At 32.2% G+C, this 22,828-nt stretch overlaps 1 protein-coding gene across 4 annotated transcripts in view; it reads right to left on the bottom strand.

Annotated features, from left to right (window-relative positions):
• The window catches only part of LOC145268279 (histone lysine acetyltransferase CREBBP-like), a 107,519-nt gene that overhangs the window by 66,426 nt on the left and 18,265 nt on the right, over positions 1 to 22,828 (bottom strand). The window lies entirely within an intron of this gene.

Genomic DNA, 22,828 nt, shown 5'->3' with positions numbered 1-22,828 from the left:
TGATAGGGCATCTTATGTTCACATGAACATTATCCCCCATAGATTAAAAATGAGATCAGCAAAAATAATTGGTGAGTAATCTGATATTAAAAGAAAAAAAAAAGAAAAATTCTGACTTTATTCATTTTAAAATGAATTGTTCCAAAGTCAAATTAGTTTGTACTATCACCTAAAACAGTACACAATAAAAAATGTGATGTTGGTTTTTATCAATTTGAAAAAATATTTAACTGACAATTATTTTTATGGTAAGACAGAATATTGACTGTTTTAATAATTAAATTGCTAGAAATTTTAATAAAGAAAAAAAAAAAACATCCATCTTATTTTAGAATATTGAGCTGACAATGATTTATTTCTATAGTAATTTGTTCTAAATAGTATTGACCATAAGAGAGACTTATTATTTTAAAAAGGAATATGAAATTTCTATTGGGTATTGCTAGTTAAGGATAATGGATTTGACAGTCACTTTCATAATACACTGCAAGGATAAAGGTTCTGCAAAATAGACAGCAATTCCTGTTTTACTAATAAAGTTGTTTGTTTGTTTGTTTTTGTTTTACGGCATATCAAATCTTTCCAGGTTATTTAATGCTAAATCCAGTTATTTTGAAAAAAAAGCTTTTAATAGAATATTTTTTTTTCAAGTCAGTTTCTAATAACCCATAGTTAAGACCTTAACAGGTACTATCAGACCTGAGAGCAATGGCAATTAAAGGGTGGCTCCACACTCCCCAAAGCCTGCAAGCTGGGGCCTCACCAGGACTATTTACCAATAAAGCGTTTACCCACTGATTAAAGAATTGGAGTCGGAGGTCGACACATAAGCTGTTCCATAATTTGCAAAATACAAACATGTAAGTTATGCTTGTATATTAAAATATTTCCCATTTAATGACAGATCAATTTGGGATCAAAGATTGTTAAAAAAAGTATTGGATTTATATCTTACTGTTAATAATTTATTGCATTCATTTTTATTTATTTTTTTATTTTTTATTTTTTTAAAAATCTAAAGCTTAAATATTTTGTAGCTTAAATATTCTAAAAGTTGTGAAATGGTATTGTAAAACAAAGTCGTACTGAAGCATATAAAAAGACATGTGAATGAAATTGGAAAAGTTCCAGTCAGAGAGTAATCCTACTCTTTCCTGTAAATTTGACTAATGAAAAACAATACCGAACAGAATTAAATATAAATTGCTTGTGTGTGTTAAAGAACTGATACATGAGTTATCTTATTTGTATGCAGTTTTTAGTCAATGATACAAAGAAAAATCTCACTCTATAGTAAGAACTAACATATATAAAAATAAAATAAATACATGTGTTTCTATTCTGTCATGTAAAAGACATGTGCTCTTTTCTGAACATAAAAAGAAAAGAAAAAGACATTTGAAATAGCGAGGGGAAGCAAGAATGCAAATAGTAAGTTAGATAACCCCATTAAATTTACTAATTAAATTTACCATCTAAAATTGATTTGGAAAGAAATTTTCCACTGAAAACATAAAAAAAAACAAAAAGTGTGCATTTCATTTTTCTTTAAGTCATAGGAAATGCTAATTTATAGATATGAAAAATTAAATTACTAACATAAAATAATTTTTTTTTTTTTTTTTCACCATTTGAGTGTACAATCAAGTTGCATAATGCTATTTTATATAATTTTTATAATAATTTTATAAAGACTTTTATAAAATACGTTTTCTTTTTTAATTTAGAGAAATAAAATGGATATTTGAAGGTGATGAAGACAGAAGAATAGAAAAGAAAAACATGAAAACGGAAGAGAGCAAACATTTCATGCATTGGCAAAAAAATCACGCAAACTTTTTTTTTTTTTTTAAATATTATTTAACAGGAATAATACTTTACTTTATATTTTCTATATTTCAGAATTATCAATAGCATCCCTTGCAATTACATAACAAATGAAGAGGTGCACAGTTATTGTGACTATGAAGGCTAACTACAGCAATATAAAAATAGAACCATATTTAAAAACTGCTTGATCATTTGTTTATAAAGATTGAAGATAAAAAGGAATCACCATTATCAAAAATGCAAGGAACATTAAGACGCTTGAGTTTATTCAGTAAGTATAGTAACTCTGAAAGATTTGTGAGGTTGATTGCAAAAGAAAAATGTGTCAGAATGAACAATCTGAAATGTTCATAAAAGACATCAAATTCAAATCTTATGGGATAAGTAAAGGTTGTTATACATCAAAAAAGATAAAAATAACTTAACCAGGGCTAATAGACTTTTAAACTACCGTATATTTCAGCATACAAGGCCACTGTCAGATAAACGAGGTACAAAATTGGAGCAAATTTTAATAAATTTATCATACATCGGTTTGCATAAGACGGCTGCTAAATCACGAAACCATGTTTGTTTAGCTTAGGCAAGAGATTGCAGCACCCGGTATCTTATGAAATATTGGATTTTAAAGATGATTTAACTTTAAGGGTCATCTTATATGCCAGAATACACGGTAAATTTCAAAGCAATTATTTTCATAATCACATGACTTCTAACATTTGGTCTCCTAGTAACCCCAAACCTTTATCTTTTTTGACTTCTATCGGTAAGGAACTATAGATAGTAGAGGTTAACGAGCACTCTAACATTAAATAATTCAGTAAAGTCTTCATAGAGCAATGTCCAATAAGAACAAGGACAACCTTATCCTAGTGTGTAGGTGATTATCTATATAAAAACTGATGACGCAAAATATTTATTTTGATTAAAAAAAAAAAAAAAAAAGAAAAAAGAAAAGTCCCCACTGCCCCCAAATATGTTATGCATTTTCTTTCTTTGGAAATTGTAATGCTGGGTATGAGGCAGCCAAATCATCTGCCAACATTGCTCTGCTTTTTATTAAAACCAACCGAGAGGTCTTTTTAATATCCTCGCTGTTTCCTTAAGTGCAATTATCTGGATCTCTTTTGCACTTGGTTCACCAGGAATATTAGGGAGTTAGGACTTCCTCTGTGTGTGTGTGTGTGTGTGTGTGTAGATAGACTATACATTAGTTTGAAGGTCCAATCTGCATCTTTGATTTCACAGAAATACTTGAAAACTCAACCCATAGGGTTAAAGATACCAACTGTGACCAGTTTTAATAAAACATTGGCTGATGAACATACACATACGTGTGTAATGAAAATTATGGAAATAATATTCTAGCATAACAGTTTCCACAATTTATCTCTTAACCAGTAAACTATTTACCAACCAAACTGAACTTGAATTTATATCTGGGCTATTTTACACGACATTCCCAACAAAACTTTGTATATTGATATTAAAAATAATTCACTCCATTTCATAAAGGCATTTAAAGTTTCAGCAGATTTTACTTCCTTTGAATAAATAAAAATTAAAAAAAAAAAAAAAAAATTATTTTCGTGTAACAAATATTTTTAAATATTGTACTTGTGTTACTTCTTCAAATCAATTATTTTGAGAAAGTCTTCAAATAAAGACATGTAGATGAATATATGAATTTCGTTTTTCCGAATTTCGTTTTTCCAGGTTTCATTTTCAACATAACATGCATATACCAACTTCTTTTTTTTACAGAGTTATCAAATTGATCACCATTGCTGATTAGAAGATTGAGATTCCTAGTTTTATTGATCGCAGCAGATTAGTTGATTGTATTGGTTCTTCAATTCATTTCTTTTGTCAGATTTTGTCTAAGATTGTCATATATTAACATTCACTTGTAAACCGGAAATCATGCCAATTTTTTTTTCTTTTCTTCACAATGAAAACATTATCACCAAACGTTTATATTCAACAAGACAAAGTCCTTTTCAGATTTTAATAAAAATCTTTTTTATTTTTTATTAACATTTATATTGATTAGTAAGGGGAAAAAGTTATTATATAAATATTTAATGACCATGTTTTTATTAGTTTAGGAATTAAATGTTAAAATGTTTTCGATTTCTAATGAGGGTATGACCCCAATGACTTCGACAATCACTTATGGTTAAGACAATCAATCCATCAGAAGCCTTCAACTTCATTATAAAAATATTGAATTTTCAATTCCGTTTGCTGTCAACCTCCATCTTGAAACGACTGAATCGTGACTGCATGGATTCTTCGCCGCCATCTTTGTTATTAAGAATTACTCAACACTCTAGATCGTGACTGCATGGGTTCTTCACCGATTTGATTTGCTACCACCATCTTTGTTCCACATAATTGCTCAACACTTAACAATAAATCTGGGAAACATTGTTCACATGTTAGAATACTTTTAGATGAAAAACGAGTGGGAGGCAAAAATAGTAATTTCTATGGCACCAGATGACAATTTGGAGAGAGTAGATTCATTCAGCTATCTAGAAGATATGCTCAACGCAGGTGTTCAAAGTAAACACTGAAGTATAAGGTTGAAGGCAGCATGGACAAAACTTTGTGAGCTTTTGCTTCTATACATCCAGGTTGTTGCATAACAAGGGTGTCAGAACCGTCATATTATATAGCAATGAATGCTGAACCCTAACCAAGTCCTCTCTCGTCCGACTGTAGGCCCATGGCATATCCATCTAATCATGGATCTGCAATGTAAAACCTAGCCAAGCTGAATACATTAAGTCGGTAGATTTACCGAAAGCACATCTGCTGAGCACAAGGACAAACTGATTACACTAATATCATCATATAGTGCATTCATCCTTCTGGATAAACTGTTGCAAAAGCATAGATGTCTTGAATCGCTAGAAGCTTGGCTGGCCAAGAAAAACAATGATGTATTAAGGCTTATATGCTTGGTTGTGCTGTGTGTGGGTGTTTATAATTATGGATAAAAAATCAAATTATGATTAATAGGACTTGTAAAAAATGTTACCAAGGAAAGTACTTATTGACTTTGTTGCTTGGTTGCAGTGTATGTATATTGTGGAGGAGGTTTGTTTTTGAATTTTCTATGTAGAACTAGTTTGCAACTTCCAGAAATTAATTTATTAAAAAGGGCTGGAAGGGTCTGTTTTTTTTGGGTTTTTTTCCACAAGAGCAAGTAGAATTGTGCTATGATAAAATTAAAACAAAATGAATAAAAAAAACACAAAAAAAACAATATGAACAAATAGTGAATTCATGAGATGTCCTTTTGCAAAGAAATATGCAAATTAGTTAACCATAGAACATTGATCACATACACATAATCAGTATATCAGAAAGCTATTGTTCTGTTTTTGAATACAAATTTGGCATTTTACTCTCATTGTCAATGTGATAAATGAACCCACTTAATAAATAGGCATATTATATATATGTGTGTGTGTGTGTGTGCGTGTGACTGGAGACTACTTAGGAATTAGATATGAAACTTCCTCCCTTGAGGAATGCTGGTTCAACCCGCATAGGATGAATGCTGTTGACATATTTTATATGCTTATACATATTTTATAGACTAGCTGACTTTATCAGCTTGCTATCACTTCACAAAGTAAGGATTAAGCCATAGAGAGAATGTGGTATTTTGGTGTGTGTCTAGTGTAGAGGAAGTCAAAGCTATGATATAAAAAAGGTATAACTATTGACCCCACAAAGACTTATTAAAATTGTATGACCACTCCCTACTCTATCCTCCTGTAAACAATTAGGGTTTCATGACTAAGTTGAAAGAATGTTTATTTCCAATCATCAAACAACGAAAATGTATTTTATTTTTTTTTGACTAAATAAAATTTCTTCAAAGTTCACCACTTAAAACCAAAATTTTTAATAGATATTTCATTCATAAGTTTCATGTAAACACACACAAAAAAAAAAAACAAAAAAAAAAAACTTTCACATTTATTCATATGAATAGATAAATATTTACATTTTAGTAATTTCGATACAAATTTACTTATTTTTTTAAAACAAGAAACGAACACAGAAATAAATAAATTTGCTTGAGCAATGATGTATGGTGGAGCAGAGCCGGTTTATAAAACAATGACGAAAATTTAGCTTAGGCATTGCACACACGGAAGGAGACGAAATGAGTAGGGGGGAGAGCATTCAGCTATTACCTCTGTCTATGAAATCCTACACATCTAAATAAACTAGATGTGTTTCAGTATATTGTAAGAAAGGTTTTCATAAATTATCCTTTTGTTTTTTGTTTTTTTACTTAAAAATAACTTTCATTAATTACTGTTAAAAATCGACAAAATTATTGCATATACATGAGAAATAACACAAAATTACAAATCAATAACACCAAGCATTAATTTATTATAAACTTTAAAAGATGAATATGCAAACTAGGATTCAAATTTCTGCTAAAAGGGTCTTTTATCAGTACTATATATCATTTTTTTAAAATTATGCTGCATTACTGATTTAAATAAACAGCTATTTTGATGGTAATACAGGAGTAACAAACAAAAAAGTGTTTGCATTTATTCACCTAAATCAATATTTAGATATATATATATATACTAGCAAAAAACATTGAGATCAGATTAGATTTATCTAAGTACTTTCATCTCTATTTAAAGTATAAGTTTTATTTAAACATTGAGTAGAGAAAATTATTTGTAGGAATTTTTGGAGAAGGAGGTAAGTTTTGACAGCAAATCAAGTGTTTAGATCACAAAAAAAAAAAAAAAAAAATGAAAATACAATTCAATATATATATATATATATATATATATATATATATAAAAATCGAACCAAAAATAATCCCATTTCCAATTAAAAAAAAAAGTTGGTTAATAACAGTGTTGTTGATTGTGCTGAATACTGCTGCTGAAAGAACTTCAAGTAGAGAGAATTTTTCTTTTGCAATCTCATAGAAATTATGGTAAATATTTAGGCTTCATTCCAAAAGATTTGATAGTTCAAGTATATTTACCATGAAATTTTGTTAATGATACGTTTTTTGCTTCACTTGTAAGAAACATCTTTCAATATAGTTTACTTGTTATCATGTTTGTTTATTTTTAAACAAAATTTTTTAATTACTTAAAAAAAAAAAAAAAAAAAATAACCCCACCTCAACCTCTGGACATCAGATCAGGCCAGGTAGTTACACATGCATTTATGTATCATTCATAATATATATTACTAGCCTGGGTGCCCAGGTGTTTGGAGGTGTGTGTTGAGCAAAGAAAAGAAAAAAAAAAAAAGTGGTAATAGGCAGGCAGGCTCAAACCTGAACCAAGCAAGGAGGAAAAGACAGTGAAAAAAAAAAAAAAAAAAAAAAAAAAGGTGATGTCTTTGCCATTGCATCCATCACCAAACCGGAAGTGGCGAAGGTTTAAACTAAGGCTAATCAATTGAAAAGAGGGGATGACTTTCGAAAACATCAGCAAAAAAAGCGATCCCTCCCCGTAGAAAAGGGTGAAGGAATTAATGTGTTTAGCCAATTCCTCAATATTAGTCATCCGAAGGGTCGAGCTTCGAAACGACACCGATCTTGTGAAAATCGGTTGCCTCTGTCAAAAGTTCTAGGCAGACATACAAACATACATTTGAACAGACAGATGAGATTTATATTATAGACTAGCAGGGGTACTTGGCATTGCTCAGGTGTTTGGAGGTGTGTGTGCTCTTAAATAAAGAAAAAAAAAAAAAAAAAAAAAAGAAAAAGCTTTGGTAGGTAGTTAGGATCGAACCCAAAGCCCTGAGGCGAAGTTGGAAAAAAAATCTATGAGACATTAACCATTCAGCCAGCAAGAAAGAGTAAGTGAAAGACGTTTAAATTTATTTAAGTAGAATTGACAGGTGCCCGCTTAATGAGGTCAAATAGAAGTCGCGGAATTAAGCTTTATGATGACGTAAGCAATGGCCATTCAGCCATTCAGCAGTTAACATTTTCTGCAGGACAGTTTTTAATGAGGCGAAAACCCAACTTTGGGGAAAAAAAAAAAAAAAAAAAAAACTAACGTAAGGCAACAAACGATGTTAAATGTAAAAATCTGATAAACAAAAACAAAAAAGAAAACAGAAAAACGAACGTTAAAACTTCTGAAAAAAAAAAAAAAAAAAAAAAAAAAAAAAGTGAAAAATGGCGTAAATAAGCCAGTTTCAATGTTAAAATTAAAAAAATCGGTGGGTACCCGGGTGTTTTTGGGTGTGTATGGTCGGTCAGGGGTGGGGGGGTGTTAATGAAAACCTAAGAATAAGCGAAGTAAAAAAAAACAAAAAAAAACAAACACGAACATTACATAAAAAATAGCTTAAGTAACTCTGCTTCAACATAAAAAAAAAAAAGAAAAGACATCTCACACAACGATTCGAACCAAAACATTTAGAGTATGACCCCAACTGACCTAACACGATGTACATGAAATTGTGTCAGTTCTTCAAATATTTAAACTAAATCAGGTTATGACGTCGTCTGACGCATGCGTAGAACTGATTTCGTCATGAGAGGACGGTTTTTGCTGATTGCTTTCGGACATTTCCGGCGATCGCGACCGGAAAAATACCGCCAAAAATAATTAAAAAAGAATTTTGGTAGGTAAGTATGAAGGATCGAACCTGAACCCTTGATGCAAATTGGAAATTAAAGTGTGAGAAAAAAAAGAAAAAAAGAAAAAAAGTGCAACGTTAACCACTGGGCCACCACAAAATACTAACGGAAACACATTTGAATTTATTTAAGTATTTAGAATTGGCAGGTGTCCGTTTTAATGACTTAATGTGGTCAACTTACATACATACATTTTCGCTTTTATATATATATATATATATATATATATATATATAGATGAAAAAGCTTAATGCACATGTAGTGATCGAAAATTGTTGAATATTTATCTTTTGAAAGTTGGGCAAATTAAACAGACAGGCGACCCTGGTTGTTAACTTGTAGATATTATCATTTAGGTGCGATATAAAAAGTTTTAAGTTGTGAGGCGACCGATCGGTTCTCGGAAAGAAGCCTTTCTTTGACATACACAAAAACACACACATTTTTGCTTTTATTTTTATAGATGGCCTGCCTTTCTCACAAAGTTGACTAAAAGAAATCACAATGGAGTGGTCTTGAAAACTTCTCTAATTGCTGACCAAAGTTAAATTTTCTGTTAAAACAAAAAAATATCTTAACGTTTTTATCTCTTCAACACTCCCAGCTCATCTCTGTTAGGAGTATATATTTTGGTAACTTGATGAATTTAGAAAAAAAAAAATCTAACTGCTATTTATCCTACCAAAATATTTGAACCTGGAGATTTTAGTAGTGGTTAGAAGACTTGTGATGGAAAGAGAGGTATCTCCAACTACCCCTATAACATTACTTATCAAGACAAACGGTTGGTAGAATTAAATATAAAAAAGACCCCCCTCCCCACCACTGCAAAACTTTTATAAAAAGAGCACTCGTCTAGCTAAAATCACTACCAACAATTTTTCTTACTCTCTATCTGTGCCTAAATCTAAATGCAAATTCCATGAACAAAACTCCACTTGTGAAACACTGTTCCACTGGCCTGCTTCTCAGCTGACTACAACAGTCAGCAAGCCCAATGTAAATAAGTTCTTATTGAGCTGTTCCTTTAAATAACTAAATTCTACCCAATTTCCATCACCAATGATCACTAAGCTGTTATCTCAGTGACCACCTTACACTCCATTAACCCTTAACTTCGAGTGGCATCAGGCTGTGGATAAGTGGCTCCTTTGAAAAATATAAATAAAATTTTATTTCATCGGAATACAAAACTATGTACAGTATCTTAAGATATTTTGCAACTTATGCAAAATGAGGGTGGTGGCACCAAAGTAAATTAAAAGGGCTGATGAACAAAATACTCATCACCAAGATCTTTTTAATCTGATAACAAAGCAAAGTTTAACTGATAAATTTTTTTTTTAATTCAATCTATAATGAAATATCAATAGTGAAAAATATGAGAAAAATATTGTATATCAATTACAAATTAATGTTAATAGCATATGCCAATGATTATTTGTAATCCATAATGAACAACTTTCTCTGCTTCACACATTTCCATTTGGTCATTGCCCCCATTAAAAGAGAACTGACCTTTTGAGATGAAGATTGATCTTAAGAGGCTGCTTTTGATTTTTTTATGATAGCCCGTTTCTGTGAGAATAAGTTTCTGAAATAAGAATCCTCATTCACAGGTAGCTGTACACATAGCACTCACAAAGCAGATGGGATGGAGATTAAACACACTGAATGTGTTGTCTAGATAGACAACAAAAGTTCTTGTAAATCTGGAGTACATGCTATTTATTTAAGTTAGCAATGTTTTTTTTTTTTCATATTGAATGTGACCATTGCGATATGATCACTGGTACATATTGTTCAAAATATCTGTAACTAATATTGTTAGGTTGGCAGATGTCAATATTAATATTTAATTTAACTTTTATTAATGCCACAATTCATATTTGTATTTGCAGGAAATGAGATAAGATTGTAAAAGAAGCCATCACATCCATCATGAGAGCAGTAATGCTGACAAATTTCTCTCGTCATTTTTTATATAGAAAATATAATTTTGAGTCTTCAATGATATCCTTATATACTTTAATAGAGTATGCACACAAAGATTAATTGTCCTGTGTACACTTAAACTGTATAGTAGGATAGGCAGTGAATGGAATACAGTATAAGATACAAACACTGTGTGTGCGCGTGTGTGTCCATTCATACAAAGGGCAGTTGTTCATGTGTATGTTTCACTAAAACTAAAACACTACAAAACAAACATCCACAAAGTTGGTATTTTCTTGATTAGCATTGCTGCGGATGAATATGTAAAATTTAGAACAAAAAAATCATTCATTGAAAATGTCAAAGATTTCAACAGGAAATCGATTTCCTAGACAGATTATGTACTTATTTCCCCCAAAGAATTTATAAAAATGAGTTGTCTATGTGTATATTCAGAAAGAGGAATGGGCTGGAAAAAAAAAAAAAAAAAAAAAAGGGAGAGAAGACAAAAGTTTTAATAAAAATGTTACATTTTTGTTCTAGACAATGCTGGTTAGTCCTGCTAGTATATCATAAATTGCTTTATTTCATTCATTGAGAAAACCAGACCAATTGTCAATACATTATATATGAATGTATATATAAACACAGGTAATATATATGTATACATCTTGTACTAAAACTGAGTTAATCAACATTTGCTCCAAATGAGATTCAAGACGGATCTTCTGAGAAAAGATGGTAAAAAATTTGGTTGGATAAGATAAAATTTCATTCAGACTAAAATAAACACAAAAATGACTTAATATTTCAAATTATAAAAATGTATGAACTATATTTCTGTGTGGGTATCTATTTACTTCTATCGTATTGGTAAATATATCATACTAGAATATTACCTAATCCAAACAGTTTTGCACCACTTACGTCCTCTTAAGATTAAAACTAAGATATTATGTTGAGAATTTTTATTCCAATTTTGATCAAAATCCATTACATGGTTTTGATTCTAGAAAATGGCTATAATCCCAAACTGAAATTCAGGGAATCTTACTTAACTAGTATCTAGTGACTATGGCTCAAATTCAATGAAAATCTGAAATTGAATTTCAAGTGGAAGATTATGCTCACATTATGAGCCCCCTTAAAAACCCTATATTTCCAAGAAACTGAAATTTGGGAAATACTTATTAATGCCGAATACCTATTAATAGAATTTCTTAAATATCAAAAGTGAAATGTTTTACCTTCTCTTGATAAAAGGTAAATAGAACCCACATTATGATACATTATCGCCAGCAGCTGAGTTCCACAATTTATAATGATCAGTTAATAAGTTTAGGAGTGAATCCTGTATATCTATGAAAGTGAAATTGTCTGTTTGTATGCATGTGTGAGTGTACACATTTCACTACTAAACTACTCTGTCAATTTTCAGTCTACAGACTTGAGATTTGACATAAGGGGTATTGAGATTTGGGAATTGGTTTTCGACCAGAAATTTGGCTGCCAGGGTATCAAAGTTTAACGATTGTACCTTTGAAAACTCTACCAAACCCCTCTGCCAATATTGAGTCTAAACACTTGAAATTTTAGATGTAGGTTACTTGGACATGGATGAAGCTTTAATTTGATTGGAGCCCAAAAGCAATAAATGTTAAGGGGTCAAAGTTTTAAAAAAATTGACCTCTGCAGTCTACCAAATTACACAGCCAATTTTTAGTCTAAAAAATTTTAAAGTGTATATAGGGCAAGCTTTTTAATTAGTTTATGGCCAAAAGTTTGGCTGCCAATGGGTCAAAGTTCAAAAGATTTGACCGTTGCGATTTCTAGCAAACTATTCAGCCAATTATGGGTGTAAACATTTGAAATTTTAGATGCAAGTTACCTGGACACAAATCAAACTATTTAATATATATATATATGTATATATATATATATATACACACACACACACACAAAGTTATGAACAGTACGTACAACCTGAGCAAAGCTGGGCCAAACTGCTAGTAGAAATATAAACATGTACACACCTAACTCCATCAGAAAATTCATAAAAATGGCACATATCTTTAAAAGATATTCTTCATATATTTCACCTCATGATCTTGAGAGAAAGATTAAATCTAAATAGTAGAGAGATGTATGCAGAACAGGAGACTTTGTTGGTTTGGTTACATCAAAAGAAAGGACGAGAGTTCTAGAGATGAACGTAGAACAGTTTCGGTAGTAGAGTCAGTTGGCAGGTGTAAGCAAAGGAAACCACGATAGAAAGTGATAAGGCTGGATTTGAGAGAAAGAGATAAAGATTTGACCAAAGTTAATTTAAAAGTGTATTTTGAAAACACGTACAGAGAAAAGGCGTTATAAATTAAATACAATGATTTCCTAATGGGTATTTGTGTGTGTAAGGGTGGAGGAGATTTTAATTTTTTATGAAGTAACGTAATTATGACTAATAAGTATTCAGTTATATTCAGTTATAACACATGGAAAATTACGACTGAAATACCCCCCCCATAACGTTTACAAAACGTTAGAAAAGAAAGTGGAATATATGGAAGATCACTATTATTCCAGTAATTATAGAAAATCCCCCCTTATGTCAAATCTCAAGTCTGTAGACTGAAAATTGACAGAGTAGTTTAGTAGTGAAATGTGTACACTCACACATGCATACAAACAGACAATTTCACTTTCATAGATATACAGGATTCACTCCTAAACTTATTAACTGATCATTATAAATTGTGGAACTCAGCTGCTGGCGATAATGTATCATAATGTGGGCTCTATTTACCTTTTATCAAGAGAAGGTAAAACATTTCACTTTTGATATTTGTGAAATTTTAATAGGTATTAGGCATTAATAAATAGATAAAATGAAAATATGTATCTTACTAAATAAGTTATCATAATGGTGGTGGTAGTAGTACATGTTAATGAAGGGGTGAAAACACCACCCCTCTTTAATGATAGAAAGAAAGCTTAATATGATTGAAAAAAGAAACTGTTTTTTCAAATGATGAAAATGAAAAAAAAAAAAAAAAATTTTTTTATGTAGTTTTTGTTTATAAATCTATTCTGCTCAATAAAATAGGACAAAATCTCATTTTACTTTAAATGTAAGACATAACGCTTACTGAGAGAACTTGAATGCCTACTAGATACTCTCCTCTAGTATCTAAGGTCTCTCTGTACAGTGGTTTTTCAGGACTACCTGACAGGAGGATAGTTTTTGCTATAAGTAAAAAAAACTGACTAAATATTCAAAACTACATAGCGAGATCTTGTTTGTGCTGCAAATACTATGGTCAACACACAATGGTGTACCTTCTCCAAATGATTTTACCTTAAGTAGCAACATGACACTGGATACTTCACCAGACTAGATGAATTCTTGTTCTGGAATCCAGTTAGACAAAAGATATATTATAACAATTTGAAATGGTCAAATGGAGAAGAAAACCATGTTCCCAACTTCTTTATTAACTTCGTGTTTGAGATGTAAAGGAGAACTTTAACGGAACATTTAAATACCTATGCATCTCATGTAGAGATCAAGTGTTATCCTCTCCTCCCCTTCTCAATAGGGGGCCTCTTGATTTCTGAAACTTCAACTGAAGTAAAATAAAACACCAACATCATGACAGCAATCTAAACATTGAGTATTATTATTGCATGTCCATCCAATTCATGTTTGTGCATATTAAATATAGCCTTTCAATCCTGCCAGACTCTTACACCATTTGGCACAATAATTGCAGACTGTTCTATGCAAGTTGCTTATTGGGCTCTACCACCGCCTTCAATTTTCTTATTTTGTATTAGTTGGAAATTGAGCATTCTCCTAGATGCCAGCTATTCATCTGCTATCGCGTTCCAACAGAGAGATCTTTTAAAGATTCTAACCATCCTTTTAAGAGCAATTATTTGTATCTTTCTAACACTTGGTTCACCAGGTATATTTGCCAGGTAGTTCTTGAAATTCTTTTTCATGAATCTGGCTGTTTCTATAATTACTGGAATAATAGTGATCTTCCATAGATTTCACTTTCTTTTCTATGTCTTACACAAGACCTTGGTATTTCATTATCTTTCGCATGCTGTTTCAAACCCGGCACAGATTGGCATTCTTTACAATATGATTTGCAGCTTGCTATACACTGAACAGCATAGTTCACAAGTTCTTTTTGAATATGAATGTAATGAATTTGTATGACCTAGTTTGCTCAAGAATAGTTTAACACACTCACTACAAAGCCAGTAATGGTGAATCCCAACTATTTAATTTGGCCTTTCTGAACCCCTTTACTAATGACTCAAATCTTTCATGTTCTTTAGTGCTGATGTCCTGTCTATTCAGTGTATTTTGTTCACAATTCAAAACAAAGAAACATTGTGAACCTGCCTATTCTGTATCGTTATTTTCATGGCAAGTGCTTGTCAGAGCTCCAATCTATGGTTCCACCTTGCTAAACTTTCATGAAAAACACTTGTCTAGTTGAAACAACTATCAATAATTTCCAACACTATCTGTGCCTAAACCTAAACAGATTTCATGAGCAAAGCTTCTTTCTTAGAACTGCACATCTGTGGAACTCGTTTCCCGTTTTCCAACTGACTACAATATGGTAGTCTTCAAGTCAAACATAAACAAATTCTTGAGCCGTCACCTTAAGTAATCCTTTCTTCCTTTGCAAATGTAGCATGCTTACTGCAACACCTATTCCATTTAAGAACCTGTACATTATTTTATTTGCCATAGGCTCCTAATTTTTCTTTAGTTGACTTTTGACAGCTAAATATTTTTGTTTACTAACCAAACTCATGATTTTTGGAATATGAAATCTTTGTTCTGTGATGAGTATGTACACTATAAAGATGAAAGATTTTTTTTTTTTTTTTTATATATGTACTTCTAAATATGCACCTAATTTTATGTTGAGACTTGAAGGTATAAACATTCAAAATTCTTCATATTTTTTGTAAACAGCTTTCATAAAAAAAAAGAGTATGTTTTATTAAACCTTTTATTATTTAAATAATTTGACTTTACTTGCTTTATTTAAAAAAGGTTTAAAAAAAAAAACAAACAAACAAACTTGAAAATGTAACTGTATCTATCACTCACAATGAAAAGCCCTATGCCATCTCACATCTAAGAACCTACGAATACATTGCTGATCAAAGGTTTCTAATCTTTTTACATGTTTTCTATGCCCAACCAAGGATTCACATATATGACAATATAACACCTGATTTTTGTTTTAGGCATTATTAATATTTGTCCAGTCAACACTATCCTACCAAACCAATTTCTGGATCAAGTTAGCATGAAAAGCACAAGATACTATGCAGATAAAACAAATCTGTCAGCCGTATTCATTTTCTTGCTATACACAAATATAGATTGCTCTATTTAAACATCTCTTGGTACAGACCAATTTAATTTTTTTTTTTTTTCAAGTTTATCGTTAGTCCTAAAGTATTGCAGGCTCATTTAAAAGAATTTATAAGATGTTGAATGTCTGCCTGAGAATGTGCAATTATCCCCCATGTCTAGCAATTTCTTTATCCCTGAGCATACATTTATTCATACACACACCCAGCCATATTTACTTGTTGGCCGAGTAAACTTCTAAGATAAAGTTTTATTGCATGAATGAAATTTAAATAGTGTACATTTTCCGTAAAAAAAAAAAAAATACTTGAAAACTTTAAATTAAAAAAATAAAAATGGAAAAAAATATTTTTCATATTAGTATGAACACTGGTTAAGCATAATCACCCTCCTCCCGCACCAATAATTTTGGGTATACACTCATAAATTATATTACGTATGTATATTTTCAAGTTTGGCACAATCATATTGACACACCGGTTGTCATCAGAAGTTAAGCAATGTTGAGCCTGGCCAGTACCAGATGGATAACCATTTGGGAAGGCTTGGTGCTGTATGTACCTTCTGGGAAGGTTGGGCGTGGGGCCAGCATCCTCACCCCGGAAAAAAAAAACTCCTCGCTACAAAAGCATCTACAAAGTGATGGATGGCTTATGCCCCTCCAGGGGCTCAAGGCTATGAAATGGAATGTATATTTTCAATATTTACTTTCACAGGGCTTAATATGAGAGTAGAGCAGTTATCCTGATGATTTTCTTTTAGGAATGAAAAATATTTCCATGTAGCTCAATTGCTGTAAGTATACACATGCACGAGTATGAGGAATTTAAATTGGTAGCTAGACATTAAGCTGTTTGCAGAAGATAAGATATAAATAAGGTAAAACAAGCTTATCCTCGAGTGGCCTCTGGGCCTTGATAAGTGGTGATGCCTATGTAAAAAAATATAAAAGAAAAAAAAAAAAAATGCTAAATGTATAAATATGTATAGAAAAAAGATATATAAGAAATAGGAGTGCAGGTGAAGAGAGATGATCAAACTTTAAATACCTCATTCAACAGGCAGTTTCGTACTTGGTAACTTTGTATAACGGCATAGATCACACGCACTGCTCTCTCTCTTTTTTTTTTTTTTTTTTATAAAAGTGAAGGATAATTTTATAGCTTTTCATCAAGTAGTCTTCTCTACCTCTCCACTTTCGTGTGTCTTTAACTTTTGCACTGTATTAATGAATCAAATGTATGATGTGCATTTTAAAGGATAACTTCAGAGTTTAGATCCCTCTGGAACATTCTGGATGAATAAATACTTCCATTCATTATATATATATATATATATATATATATATATATATATATATATATATATAATGAATACAACATTTTTTTTTTCATTTATCCAAACTATATTTTTGTATCAAAACACCTTATGACTATTTAGTTAAATTATACAGAAAAGATATTTTCCAAGTTAGAAAACTCCCAAAAAAGTTATCCAAATGTTTCACTTGTATAATACTGTATCACATACATGAAAAATTTCTTCACCATTGGAATATATCAGATAACACCAATGGTAATCATTTTAGTTTGCTTTTCATCAAATTACCAAAATGTGAAATGAAAATTGTTTCTTTATCTCTCTATAAAGAAGGGTACAGCTAGATTAATTGTTGCCTGGAGAGTGGCTAAATTGTTTTTCATATATCAGATTAAAAAATAAGCAATGGGTAATCATAACATATACACATTAAATGAGTTCTATTATAATCAGTATCTTCATATATCTTAACTTTATCCTACCAAAAGGGAAAATAAAACAATACTCAGCTAAAACTCACAACTAATACAATAAAACTGATGCAAGATCATGGTAAGGCAATGCAATCTTGGCATCAATGGTGACCATGAAGAAAGGATCTTTGCTACTTCTCACAAGAAAGACCACTATTCAGTACCAAGATACTAAGGAATCGCCTTATGGAAGTAAAGAAACCTATCAACAAGGTCAAACATCCAGTCAAACCAGAGATATTTTAGTTCTTCTCAGACAGGACCAAATTACACAATAAGATGACTGGCCTGCACATTAAGAGGCAAGTTCCCTTAAACTGTAATAGTGTATTTCCAGCGAAGGCCACAATATAGCGCTCAACATCGTTTTAGAGGGAATTCAGATGGCTATATCGAGTAGTTGCCCACTATTATCAAACACTAGGTGAAAAAGGTGGTTGCTTGCGGGAAGGCTATACATGTGGCAGTAGGGCACATCTCTGTAGAAAACCCAGAAGTGACTGTGAGAACTTCCACAACTGGATTGATTCTGACATTTAGTCACTCAAATCACATCATGGATTATTATGTGTGGAGTACAGTTTAGAAAGACAGCAAATGTACAACTTGCAACACAAAGGATAAGCCAATTGCCAAAATCAAATTGGTGTCCAGACATCTCTCAAAAGACACTAAGTCACACGCTTTAGGTTCAGACTGTCTGAAGATTATGGTGTAAACTCGGACAGTTTCTTTAACTGAACTGTATTTGACAAAATGATTCTCTAAGAAATGCACTTTGAATTTTGGGAATTGACCAAGATATGACATTTTTTTTCTTCTTTCTTTTCTTTCCAAAAAGCGTTATATTTATTTTAAACACATAGTCCAATATATTTTTTGTGACTGAAATGGTTATGACCCTGGGTTAAATCAGATTCCTCATGAGCAATTACACCATCTCTAAACATTACAGCACACTTTTGCCATTATTGAGCAGCGTCATATGGCTAGCAAATTCCAATTCCATAGTCGAAGATCATCTACATATGGACCTCATAGTGCTGCTAGGCTGCCTTTTGCATGTTTATGTTAACTAGAGAGGGAAGATGGGAGGAAAATAATCTTGTGGATCAGCTCTTTCTCCAGGTACCAAGCTACATGCCCAAAGCTTCTTAGATGGTGTTGGAGAAGGAAGGGTCAGAGATTCAGTAATCAATGGAGAGCTTAAGTTGGCAGTTTATCCAAATGGCAGCAGTACAGTCCTGGTAAGACCTTCAGCAAACGTTTTCAATCTTTTAACTAAAGATGGTGTGATGCCGAATGAATAGTGATCATGGATCTAATATTCAACAAAGGCAATAAGAAGGAACCTTCACTTATTCTGCAAGATCATGGAAACCATTCTTAATCAGGCGATTATTAACCAACTCCTAGCTTTCAACATTACTTCTGTTTAACATGAAATATCTAATCTAATCTGTTGCTATTGGAGGAGTGGACCATCAAGATTAAGGATGAGGACATTTTTTTTTTTTTTAACTTTCCGAAAATGTTTGATAGTTAATCACGGGTTATTTTTTTGAAAGCTAAATTCATACAAAATTTGTTCCTTGTATCTTTAGAGTTCAAGTAAGTAGTAATCTATCTGCAGAAGTGAGTGAATGCAGTGAACGTCTCGAGGATCTGTTCCTGGGCCAGTTCTGTTATTTTGCTATGTCGATCTACTAAATTAATTGACTGAAAAGTCAATACTCTTTGTAAAACTTATCACCTAGAAACAACTAAGATCAGAATAATATCAATAGTCTAATTCTGGTCTTCAAAATGGGAGTTACCACTGAACTTTGCCAAACAGTTATCTTCTGCCTTTCCATCTACCGTTCTAAGTATTGGTTTTCTAATTTTGTCAATATGATAGATTTATATATAAATTTATATCATATCTATTGACAAAAATCATTGTTAGCTGATAATATTTTAGAAAAAAAAAACAGACAAAAAAACTACATATGCCGCTCCCCATTTGGGGGTACCAAATTGGTAAAAGGGAAAATTATTCACCACTTGCATTTAGGTAAAAATGCACTTTTGTCTAAAAAATTCATTCAAAAAGTATCGCAAACAAAAACAGATTAACATTACATACACACTAGCAAATGTTTCCAGTGTTGCCCGGTATTAAATGTTTAAAAAAAAAAGAAAGAAACTGAAACATGTGCATGTAAGTATTGTTTTTTAAACAGTTCACTTATTGTAAGTAAAAAATACTTGGGCTGAGATCAAAACCAAAACCTAAAGGCAGTAAGTCAAGTACAATAACCATTAGGCCAGCTTCCCATGATCATAAAACTGTTTTTAGACCTACTTATTCTTAGCATAAGTAATCTGTCATGTGAACAATTTGCTCATGCAGTTGTGAAACAGTTGACAAATGGATAAAAAATCCGATTATAATCCCAAATAACAATTTTTCAATTTTGATACTTATCAGCCCTCTTTTTCTGGATGAAAACCAATTAAAAAGTTTTCCATATGTCTGAATACCCTATATACCAAACTATAAGTCTGTAGATAAAAAATTCATTGAGTGCATACGTTGAAAGTTGTCCTTATACACACATTCTCATATATATATATATATATATATATATATATATATATATATATATATATATATATATATACATACACACATGTATAGAAGTGTTGAATAGTAATACACTTCTCATGTTAAAATTTACCACAACACTACAGTAAAGTGTAAAGCACTTAGTTATTGTTATATCAAACTATCTGGAAATATATTCATCAGTTTAAGAGCAAGATCATCTATTTTGTATCAGACAACTTTCTACTCTTAGAAACTGATGTCATCGGCCTGAACACACACACACACACACACACACACACACACACACACACACACACACACACACACACAGATTACATCATCATCATAACTCAGTCTCTCTCTCTCTCTCTATGTATATAATTTCAACTGGAAATCTTAAATGTTTGGTCTTTATCCTGGTCACCAGAACAGCAATATCTATTTTTCTTCTCAGTTATTATAGACAACCCAGAAACTAACAACCAATGGTCAGGGCAACTTCCTGTCTGGGGAATTCAACCCCACCTCATTCTATCTATCTATTTTCTCATCATTACTCAGGGGTCTCTGTTGTGTGTAGGGTGGGTGGTAGTAATCCATACTATATCACACTGTCCGATGCTCAACTTTGTGTCATTCATTACATAAATTATAAAACAAAAATCATATTTATATTAAATTATAAAACAATTGATACCTTCATAAGTTATAAAATAGAAACATGACTGGCAACCAATAAGAAAAAAAAAAAAAAAAGAAGTCAGTTGACTACCGAACAGAGATCACAAGAGAATAATTAACTCTCTCATCAACCAAAATCTATTCAAGTATGCCACACACACATACACTCTCCATCAAGGTAAAAAACGAAAAGAAAACAGACTTTCATCGCTCCTCCGACCAAGAGGACTTAATTCATCTCTCATATGAACAAGTATTCCGCCATCTTGCACCCCCTTCCTCTAAGGAAATCAAAAATTATTTTCACCTCATACCAAGAGAATTTTATCTACCCCTCTTAACTTCTCAGGCATTCTGCCATTTTTGTCATGACAAACGACAAAAAAGTCTTTGCACAATTTTACAGACAAAGTAGGAGACGGTGTCTTTTCACAACACATACTGTATTTATGTTAGAAACGTTATCTTTGCAGCCCCCCCCCCCGACAATGTTAGTCAAGAGATTCAGACGCACTCCTTGAAACAAATGCAACTTCAATATATACAACACACAAGTCTATTCTTTTTCATTCAAACTTTCTTCCCTTTTTTTTTTCCCACTAGAACAGAAGAGACAAACAATATTTGTACACAGCCGTTCCACTTAAGTTAACAAATTTACCGAACTTCCATTACTATCGATTACTATATTATCCTTTTGACTACTCTGCACTCTTTAACCCTTATCCTTGAGTGGCCTATCAGCCTTGATAAGTGGTGACGCCTATGTAAAAAAAAAAAAACACAGTTTATATATATATATTGATCTCACTTGTACTGGAGATGAACTGCAGTAGTTTCTCAAGACAGTACCACAGCCTCTGATCAGTTGCCACTTGGACCTTCCTATGTGCTTTTTGTTTGCAAATAGCTGCATTAACTAATAATTCACTCTCCTCATTCCTGCTTTCTCTCTTGTTGGCATGTTCCTCTCAGCGATTTGTCTGGCATAGTCTCCTATGGATTATTATTCCTAGCACTATGACTAACCTCAGAACATTTCCTTCCATTCGTAATCAAATTAGTTGAACTCCTGGTTCTGTCACACCCTCTCTAGCTTAATCACAAGTTTTTTAAATTTTCTCTACTGGTTTCAACAATTGGAGGAGTTTATTCCGGATCACGTTTGGCATTTCCTTCACCAACAGTTCTGATAGGCTTGATTACTGGCGAGAAGAAACCTTCACCAGAATCTTGGATCTTGAAATTCTCTGGAGGCAATAGGGTAGAAACATAAGACTTCTCAAAAGCAGAGCACACAATCTGTAATCTGATAATAGCCAGGGATAGAGTGGTCTTTATAGTTTCTACAGATACACTCAGACATGTTAAATCTAGCTCTCCCTTCAGTACTACATCCCCCATCCTATTGTCTGGGGTAATAGGTATCTCATGGACACAACCACTCAGCAGGTCTGTCCCCAACCTTGATCATCCCTAAACAATTCCAGTAGATGCAGCTTGTGATTACTGCTAATGTACAAGTCCCCAATATATCATTTGCACTCCTCTGCCTTGCCTAGTGTAAGCAACATGGATTTGGTTCTAGCTAGGTAATGGGGGAATGAATTCAACTTCTATCTTATGACTAATTGTATTCACCACTAAGTTAGTTGTATTGGGAAAGGAGATCAGCAAACGTATAGTTTGCAAGACTTCAAACGTACTTTTTATAGTCTAGGAGTAGAACAGGCATCAAAGCTAACAACTGTCATCTTATACAAAGCAAATTGATCTAGGGGGTGAGGGAAGCTGAAGCTGGTAGAGTAATCCAGCCTGTATTTTAAGCAGTAGGTCCCAGAGACAGCTAGATACCACAGAGAAAATATATCCAACTTGACCCTGACATGCTCCAGACACAGTAACATGAACTGCAACATTGGTCT

The sequence above is a fragment of the Euprymna scolopes genome, chromosome 43 (genome assembly GCF_053919585.1).
Source record: "Euprymna scolopes isolate OS-2025 chromosome 43, ASM5391958v1, whole genome shotgun sequence".
NCBI lineage: Eukaryota > Metazoa > Mollusca > Cephalopoda > Sepiida > Sepiolidae > Euprymna > Euprymna scolopes.
This window is presented reverse-complemented; position numbering and strand designations above follow the sequence as displayed.